The sequence below is a fragment of the Gossypium hirsutum genome, chromosome A10 (assembly GCF_007990345.1).
Source record: "Gossypium hirsutum isolate 1008001.06 chromosome A10, Gossypium_hirsutum_v2.1, whole genome shotgun sequence".
NCBI lineage: Eukaryota > Viridiplantae > Streptophyta > Magnoliopsida > Malvales > Malvaceae > Gossypium > Gossypium hirsutum.
Genome location: NC_053433.1, coordinates 9,859,492 through 9,869,596, shown reverse-complemented (window position 1 = coordinate 9,869,596; position 10,105 = coordinate 9,859,492). Strand labels below are relative to the sequence as shown.

Below are 10,105 nucleotides of genomic sequence, written 5' to 3'. Positions count from 1 at the left end.
TAGAGAAAAGTCTCGGTTATTCAATCTAGGGATTACACGTTATTAGTCTTGAATAGGGATAATAACATAACTTAGGGATTTCTATGGAACAAGTTGAATGAATAAATCGTCCGATTCAGAGCCAGAATAACAAGTAAAGTCTAGGTGGATTTTTCCTTAGGTATTGTCTCAAGTCAATCGATTTTCCCAAAAGCAATTCCCTAACTTTTTACTCTGTGCGTTCTTAGTTTAGATAATTAGTTAAATTAAAACAAAACCCCATTATTCTAAGGCTAGATAATAAAAAGACAGTCAATACTAGTACTTTTGGTCCCTTGGGTACGATATCCCGGTCTTGCCATTACTATACTATTGTTCGATAGTGCGCTTGCCCTTTCGTCGTGATAATAGTTAGTCTAGTTTTGATCTTCATTATAAATATTTATTACTTGTTACGAATCACGCGATCAAGTTTTTGGCGCCGCTACCGGGGAACGAAAATATTAGGAATGCTAAATTTTTATTACTTTAGCCATTTATTTTTCTTGCAATTTAATTTAATTTAATTATTATTATTTATTAATTTACTTTTTCTTTCTCTTGGCAGGTTTTTATAGTTTATAACTAGAAGAAACCCGTCGAGACCATTACTTTTTGACGAAGAAATCGATCGCACAGTTCGTAGAGACAAAAGAGAAATAAGACGCAGCTTAAGATACACGGAGAACGAGCAAGAAGACGATACTCAACCTCTAACCGACAAGATGGCTGAAAACCAAGGAAATCAGCTACCTCCTGCAATTGCGGGTAATCAAAATCCTGCTCCACGTACTATGTATGACTATGCTAAACTCTCTTTAACAGGAACTGAATCTAGTATAGTTAGACCTGCTGTAGCTGCAAATACTTTTGAATTAAAAACTAACACTATTCAGATGATACAGCAGTTTGTTCAGTTTGATGGTTTGCAGGATGAAGATCTCAACGCTCACTTAGCAAACTTTCTGGAATTTTTGAGATACATTTAAAATCAATGGCATTTCTGAAGATGCCATTCGTCTTTGGTTATTTCCTTTTTCATTGAGGAACAAAGCTAAACAGTGGTTGAACTCATTACCACGAGGGTCAATTCTTACTTGGGAACAAATGACCGAAAAATTTTTTACTAAAATACTTTCCGTCGGCTAAAACGGCTAAATTACTTAATGAAATCTCTTCTTTTGTGTAGATGGATTTAGAAACACTTTATAATGCATGGGACAGATACAAAGACTTACTGAGAAGGTGCCCTCACCATGGGTTACCGCTTTGGTTGCAAGTACAAACATTCCACAATGGTCTGAATCCTTTGACTCGGTAAATGGTTGACGCAGCTGCTAGCAGAACCATCAACAACAAAACACCTGAAGAGGCTTATGAATTCATTGAAGAAATGCCACTGAATAACTATCAGTGGCAAGTCATGAGGACTAAGCCAACAAAAATAGCCGGCGTTTATAATGTCGACTCAGTTACTATACTGTCAAATCAGGTAGAACTTCTCAATAAAAAGATTGATGATTTACTTGTTTCTATGTAGGTACATCCAGTAATGAGGTGTGACTCAAGTGGAGGAGGTGTGCATATAGAATATCAATCCTTCAATACCACAACCAAAGAGGAACAAGTCAACTATATGGGTAAGAATAACTTTAGATCTCAAAATAACCCATACAATAATACTTATAATGCAAGTTGGAAGAACCACCCAAATTTCTCCTGGGGTGGTCAAGGGAATCAGAAGCCACAAAATCCTCAGGGTTTTCAACAACCACCCTACCAAACAGGAAAAGAAGCCAAATCTTGAAGAGATGCTCTCAAAGTTCATATCAGTGTCAGAAACCCGTTTTAAAATACCGAGACAGTACTCAAAAATCAACAAGCATCGATCCAATGACTCGAAACTCAGATAGGCCAGCTTTCCAAACTGATCTCCGAACGACCACAAGGTAGTTTGCCAAGTAATACTGAATCTAACCCAAGGGAAAAACTCAATGCAATTAATACTCAAGATGACGAAGGAGTCATTGAGCCTGAACCAGAACTGAGGCAAGAAACTATGGTAAGCAAAGGGAGAGATGAGGTAGGTCAAAATACAAACAAACCAATGACTGTCGAATATAAACCTCGTGTGCCATACCCTAACGCGACAAGGAAAGACCGCTCAAACGAACAATTCAGTAAATTCCTTAAACTTTTGAAAAAATTACATATTAACTTACTGTTTATTAAAGCTTTGTCGCAGATGCTAAATGCAATAAAAGTTTTACAATTCCTTGCTTAATTGGTAGTTTAGGTATAAGTCATGCATTAGCTGATTTAGGGGCTAGTATTAACGTAATGCCTTACAAAATGTTTAAGCAACTAGGTCTTGAGAAACTTAAACAAACTAGGATGAGCATTCAATTGGCAGATAAAACTATAAGATTTTGGGTATTATTGAAAATGTACTCGTGAAAGTAGATAAGTTCATATTCCCCGTTGATTTCGTTGTTCTAGACATTGAGGAGGATAATAACACCCCTTTGATTTTAGGGAGGCCCTTTTTAGCAACTGCTAAAACAATTATTGATGTTGGCACAGGTGAGCTTACACTTCGTGTGGGAGACGAAACGATTACCCTTCAAGCTCGTAATTCTGGCATCACATCGAACATTGAAGGTAATAGTCCACACCAATATACTAAAACTGACAATATGACTTTGCAGAAATTAAGCTTCAAAGAAGTTCACGAGCCATGTTCCAGAAATAATAAAGGACCCATTCATGAAGAACGAAGGCTACAGATAGATGAGCTAGACGAATGGCGAGTACACAAACCGAGAACACATGATAAACCGAAACTACGTCAAAACAAGGCCGATACCCCTCCAAATCAACTTAAGTTGGCGATAAAGTCTTACTAGATGCTCAAATCCCCACATTGTCACTACCACACCGAATGAGGAAATCCCTCTTACGGTACTCAGTATTTTTCCATTCGGTACGGTGGAGGTGAGTCACCCTAAGTTTGGCACTTTTAAGGTAAACAACACCCAATTAAAACCCTATTTTGATGAGATTGATAGCAGGAATGCGGAGTATAAACTCTTCGAACCACCCTGACCATTCATCAGAGAGGTAAGTTGAGCTTAGACTATAAATAAGCACTTCTTGGGAGGCAACCCGAGCACTAAAATATTCTGATTTCTTTATTTTCAATTTCTAACACTTTAAATCATTAACTTTATCTTTGAATTGCAAAGTTTCTCAGCACACACGGCCAAGCTCACGGGCATGCCTAAGGCCGTGGCAAAACAGGAGAAGAAACAAGGCCGTGCGATATGACCGTGTGGAAGCAGGGCATGATTTCCCCAAAACACGGACTGCGATAAATCCCCACGGCCGTGCGACATGGCCGTGGGCGAACTTGATAGGTGAACACGAGCATAGGAATGGAAAAACATGGGAGTGCAGGGGCAAGGCTCGATTCTGTTTCTTCGGCACGGGCGTGAGACACACCTGTACCGTTAAGCCGTGGACAACAATACACGGGCGTGGTACCCTAACACGGGCGTGGAAGAAGCGAACAAAGCTAGGCATGACCGTGCGACATGGCCGTGTACCACACACGCACAAGCCACACAGACGTGGGATAGTAGCTGGGCACGACCTAAATTGCAAAATTAGAAAAACACAGGCTCACCTCCAGAGTACACGGGCGTGGCCCTAGGCTTTGTGCACCTCCCTATATAAGCAAATCACTGTTCATTTTCTTCTTCGTTTCAAAACCCTAGCTGAAATCTCCCCTTCTCCACTCCCTAATCCCTATTTTGGCCACCATTCCCCACATTTTCATTTCTCCAACCCCCAAACCATTCTAAAATCCACTTCCCCTGCATTAATCCTCACTTTCCCATCTCTTTTCCCTCCATTTTCTTTCCACACGACTGTACCCCCTGCCACGACCATGCGCAGCCTCCAATTTCATTTTTAAAGCTCAATCTCCCTCCCTTAGTGCCTTCAATGTCATCTTCAAGAGGAAAGAAAACCGCCGTACCAGCCTCGAAGAAGAGGAAGTGAGCATCATCTTCTGCGGGTCCACATATCATCGTGTACCATCCAATGATGAAGATGTTTAGAAATACTTATTTTATTATTTTATGTTTTTAATTTTTATTCAAACAACTTTTTATTTTTTATTTTTATTTTTTTCACAGATTTAAAATTTTATTATAAATTTCGGTTATTTCTTTTTGAGTACTTATTCTTCCTACTATCCCCTAAAAAGTTCTTGATTTTATCACAGTTATATAGAGCTCTTAAGCTCATCCTCACATAGGAACTAAAACTCCAACGAGAAAGGTTCTCCACGACTATCATGTCCTGCTCGACCATGACCATAGCTACTATTAGATATAATATTCTTTTGGCACAGGACTTATGGCCTAATGAACCTCTACGACCGTCGGAGTATCCTCCTCCACTCTCGAACCGATCACTCTCCAAAACTCTAGTTCGAGGAATTCATAATACAGGAAGTTTCACTTCTCTCCCTATCTTATTTTTATACTCTAATATCTATCTTTGTACATTGAGGGCAATGTACATCTTAAGTGTGGGGGGTATTTATTTCATTATCAAAAAACTCCTTGAATAATCATCTTGTTCTCCTAAAAAAACTCTCATATCATATTTAGGATAAATTTTAATTAAGTTATGATTTTGATTGATATATCTTGAATTAAAACATAGGGATTTATGCATTGATTATTTATACTTTAAGACAATAGAGAATCAAGCATGATGGGTTGATTTTTAAAAATTCAAAATCTTAGGCTATTTCCCCAAGTCTAGGTATTACTTTGAATTGGAATTCACGAGTCTAAACATCAAAAAGTCATAATTTTTGTGAGATTTTTTAGCCTTTTGAGCATCTATTCATCCTTTCATGCTCACTTTTATTATTGCTTTGAGTGCGTCAGTATTGAACTGTTATTCTAGAACTTGCTTGATTATGCATGTCGAGACCACACCATTTGATTTGATATATCAAAATGATTAAGGCACTTAGGATTAACCCACTCATGCCATGAAAAGCCTACCTCCACGATTAACCCCTAGTAAAACCCCTTGAGCCTAACAAACCATTTCTTGTATTACCCTTAATATTAACCTTTAACCCATTATTGTTGAAATCCCCTAAATTAATCCCTATTTTTGTCGAGATTTGAGTTGAATGGATTGCCTAGCAACGTTTTGTTCTTGATATTTAGTCTATATTATTTAACTTGTTCTTAAAAAAAAACAAACAAACACAACTATGTATGCATATCTGTAATTTCATATTCTGAGGGAAGCTCTGTTGTATGCAAGTGAAGATTAACTCTTTTTCTAGTTAGGCAACTTTTCAATTCAATCTCGATTCTAACCCTTTCTTTCAGCTTGTGACCACACCCCCTAAGTAAGCCTCATTACAACCCTCTAAAGGCCTTTTGATTGATGTATCATATTAAATTAAAGTGGTAGAGATTTGATTTTCATACAAGCCTATGGTAATGACTTTCCATTATTGACTATTGAGTGCTTCCTTTATTGTCCTTAAAACACCTCAAGTGATTTGAGTGAATCTTTAGTGAGGATGTAAAACTCTGTGATATTCTGAATTAAAGGTAATTACTTAGATGAGGGAAGACACCTATGTTTTTGGAATAAAATGCTCAACTTGGAATGATTGAAACTTTTATGTTCTTTTAGTTAAATTCTCAATGTATGATTACCTATGGATTAATTTGAGATATTATTGATAGAAATTATAAGTTAAGAAGGATTTATTTTGATTATGAGTTGAGAATTTTGCTTGAGGACAAGCAAATGCTTAAGTGTGGGGGTATTTGATAAACAGTAAATTATACACATTTTACCCCATCTTTAATGCATTTTATGGATGATTTCTCATTAGAATTGGTGAATTCGATGCTTCTAATGCTTTAATTTCATGTTTTATACTTAGGAGAGCATAGGAGAGTGAAAGGAACGAGAAACGGGCCAAAAACAGAGAAAATGGACCAAAGTATAAAATCAACACGGCCTGGACCTCCTCACACGGGCAGATCACACGGCCGTGTCAATCTGGCAGAATTGGAGCACGACTCGCATGGGCATGTCCTCGCCGAGCCCAAGTTAAGTCCAATTCGGAAAAGGCCAATTTTGAGGTTTTTTAGGCATTCCAAAGCCTATAAATAAACCCTAGAGGAGGAGAAAAAGGGAGACAGAGAATAGGGGGTAAGGAATTACCCCAAAGAAGCCGATTGATCCATTTCAGAAGCCAGATTCATTATCAAGACTGAAGATCTCTCCTCAATTTTCCTTCAGGAGTTTTGGGTTTTCTTTATGTTTTGTACTCTTTATTCTTCTGAGATGTTTTCTTATTTAGTTATGAACTAAATCCCCTAAATACCTAAGGGGAATGAAACCTAAGACGAATCTTGTTATTATTTTCTGAATCGTATGATAAATATTTAACTTGTCCTTAATTATGTGTTCTTAATTCTTGTTTTGATATCCAGGATACTAATTCAAGACATGCACTTATTCAAAGGAGGAATAGACCCTGTCTAAGAGTACTTTTGTCATAATTAAGCGGAGTTGATTGTGCGCCTAGAAATGGGGTGACAAGATTTTGTCGGATTAGGGTGAAACCTAATAAGGGGGTCCATAGATTGAGTTAATGCAACCCTAGAGTGTTAATTAAAGAAAAGTCTCGGTTATTCAATCTAGGGGTTAGACGTTACTAGTCTTGAATAGGGATAATAACATAACTTACGGATATCTACGGAACAAGTTGAATGAATAAATCATCCAATTCGGATCCAAAATAACAAGTAAAGTCTAGGTGGATTTTTTCTTAGGTATTGTCTCAAGTCAATCGATTTTCCTAAAAGCAATTCCCCAATTCTTTTCTCTGTGCGTTCTTAGTTTAAATAATTAGTTAATTAAAACAAACCCTTTTATTCTTAGGCTAGTTAATAAAAAGATAGTTATTACTAGCACTTTTGGTTCCCTTTGGTACGATATCCCAGTCTTGCCATTACTATACTATTGTTCGATAGGTGCGCTTGCCTTTTCGTCGTGATAATAGTTAGTCTAGGTTTGATCTTCATTATAATTATTTATTACTTGGTACAAATCACGTGATCAATCATCGACATAATCCTCAATTTCTTTGTGCATCATATCATGAAACAAAGTTACCATGGCTCTTTGATATGTTGCTCCTAAATTTTTTTAGTCCGAATGGCATCACTTTATAGCAAGAGGTTCCCCATATTATTACGAATGTGGTCTTTTCCATGTCTTCAGGATGCATCTTTATCTAGTTGTATCCGGAGAAGCCATCTATGAAGGAGAGCAGTGAATAAACTGTCATTTTGTCCATTAAAGTATCGATGTAAGGCAACAGGAAATTATCCTTCGGGCACTTTGTTTAAATACCTGTAGTCTACACATATTCATACTTTCCCATATTTCTTAGGGACGGGGACTATATTGGCAACTCACTTCGAGTATTTAACCATCTGTAGGAAACTAGCGTCGAATTGTTTCTTAAACTTTTCTTTTATTTTCAATAGGACATTGGGCCTTATCCTTTGAAGTTTCTGTTGAACCGGCTTGTATTCTTCCTTTATGGGAAGCCGGTGTACCACGATATCAGTACTTGGACTAGGCATGTCTTGATATGACCATGCAAAGACATCTTTGAATTCTTGGAGTAACTCAATGAGGTCTCGCTTTGTCTCTACAATGATGTAAGCTCCGGTCTTCACCTCTTTCTTTTCTTATTTATCTCCTTAGCTCACAATTTCCACTTAATCTTTGTGAGGTAGGATTTGTTTCTCATCTTATTTTACCATACCTAACAAAATAGGAGATAAGTTACAATATTGATCATCTTCAAAGCCCTGAGGTTCCTCTGGACACATATCCTGCTCAAAAGGAGACTCTGAGACAGCGGCAACATCGATCGTATCATTGATATTCGAAAACCTGTTATAGTAATAAAAGAAGACCCAATGAATAAATGAATTTAAGAATAATTATCTATGTGGTATGAGTATGAATGAAATGAAAAAATAGAAGAATATTTGCCGAATGAGACACAAGGATGTATTATTTTATTAAAATAAAAATAGTCGACATACGGCTTTTTCATAACAAGATTCTTATTGCTCCCAAGCTTAGAGCAATAAGTGTGTCTTGAACATTACTCTGAATTAGTTCTAAAAATTACATGGATCTCTTCCATAATCTAATTGTTCAGAACACTTCCCGGGATATAAAGACAAGTTCCTTCTTCGAATATTGCATTGATGATCAAGCTTCCGAACATTCCTTGATAAACCGTTAATTATACATATTTTTACCCCATGTTTAATGCATTTTATGGATGATTTCTCATTAGAATTGGTGAATTCAATGCTCCTAATGCTTCAATTTCATGTTTTATACTTAGGAGAGCATAGTAGAGCGAAAGGAATGAGAAACGAGCCAAAAACAGAGAAAATGGGCCAAAGTACGAACTCAACATGGCCTGGACTTCCTCACACGGGTAACCCATACGACCGTGTCAATCTGGCAGAATCGAAGCACGATTCACATGGGTATAGCACACGTCCGTGCCATTATAATAGGCTCGAGTACGGCCTGAAGTAATCGCACACGGGCGTGTCCCTATCGAGCCCAAGTTGAATCCAATTCGGAAAAGGCCACTTTTAAGGTTTTTTAGGCATTCCAAAGCATATAAATAAACCCTAGAGGAGGAGAAAAAGGGAGACAGAGAATAGAGGGTAAGGAATTACCCCAAATAAGCCGATTGATCCATCTCAGAAGCCAGATTCATCATCAAAACTAAAGATCTCTCCTCAATTAACCTTCAGGAGTTTTGGGTTTTCTTTATGTTTTGTATTCTTTATTTTTCTGAGATGTTTTCTTATTTAGTTATAAATTAAATTCCCTAAATACCTAAGGGGAATGAAACCTAAGACGAATCTTGTTATTATTTTTTGAATTGTATGATAAATATTTAACTTGTTCTTAATTATGTGTTCTTAATTCTTGTTTTGATATCCTAGGATACTGATTCAAGATAAGCTCTTATTCAGAGGAGGAATAGAACTTGTCTAAGAGTACATTTATCATAATTAAGCGGAGTTGATTGCGGGCCTAGACATAAGGTGACAAGATTTTGCTGGAATAGGGTGAAACCTAATAAGGGGATCCATAGATCGAGTTAATGCAACCCTAGATTGTTAATTAGAGAAAAGTCTCGTTATTCAATCTAGGGATTAGACGTTATTAGTCTTGAATAGGGATAATAACATAACTTAGAGATCTCTGTGGAACAAGTTGAATGAATAAATCATTTGATTCGGAGTCAGAATAACAAGTAAAGTCTAGGTGGATTTTTCCTTAGGTATTGTCTTCATTCAATCGATTTTCCCAAAAGCAATTCCCAATTCTATTCTCTGTGAGTTCTTAGTTTAGATAATTAGTTAATTAAAAACAAAACCCCATTATTCTTAGGCTAGATAATAAAAAGACAGTCATTACTAGTACTTTTAGTTCCTTTGGGTTCGACAATCTGGTCTTGCTAAAACTATACTACTGTTTGATAGGTACACTTGTCTACATCGCGATAATAGTCAGTTTAAGAAAGAGCAATTATAAATATTTAAAACTATCATGAAATAACGCGATCAATTTTTTGGCGCAGTTACCGGGGATCGAGCCCTGGTCACCCGCGTGACAGGTGGGAATACTCACCACTATATTTAAAACCTAACACTATTCAAATGATACAGCAATTTGTTCAGTTTGATGGTTTGCAGGATGAGGATCCCAACGCTCATTTAGCCAACTTTTTAGAACTATGCGATACATTTAAAATCAATGGCGTTTCTGATGATGCCATTCATCTTCGGTTGTTTCCCTTTCATTGAGGAACAAAGCTAAACAGTGGTTGAACTCGTTACCACGAGGATCAATTACTACTTGGGAACAAATGACCGAAAAAATTTTACTAAAATATTTTTCGCTAGCTAAAACGGCT

General features: G+C 37.0%; 1 non-coding gene across 1 annotated transcript; it reads right to left on the bottom strand.

The window, feature by feature from the left end:
• Positions 1 to 1,174: 1,174 nt before the first annotated feature.
• Positions 1,175 to 1,281, bottom strand: LOC121208759 (small nucleolar RNA R71). The gene has a single exon (XR_005903884.1). It is a non-coding gene; the product is annotated as a small nucleolar RNA R71 (small nucleolar RNA).
• Between the last annotated feature and the right edge of the window lie 8,824 nt (positions 1,282 to 10,105).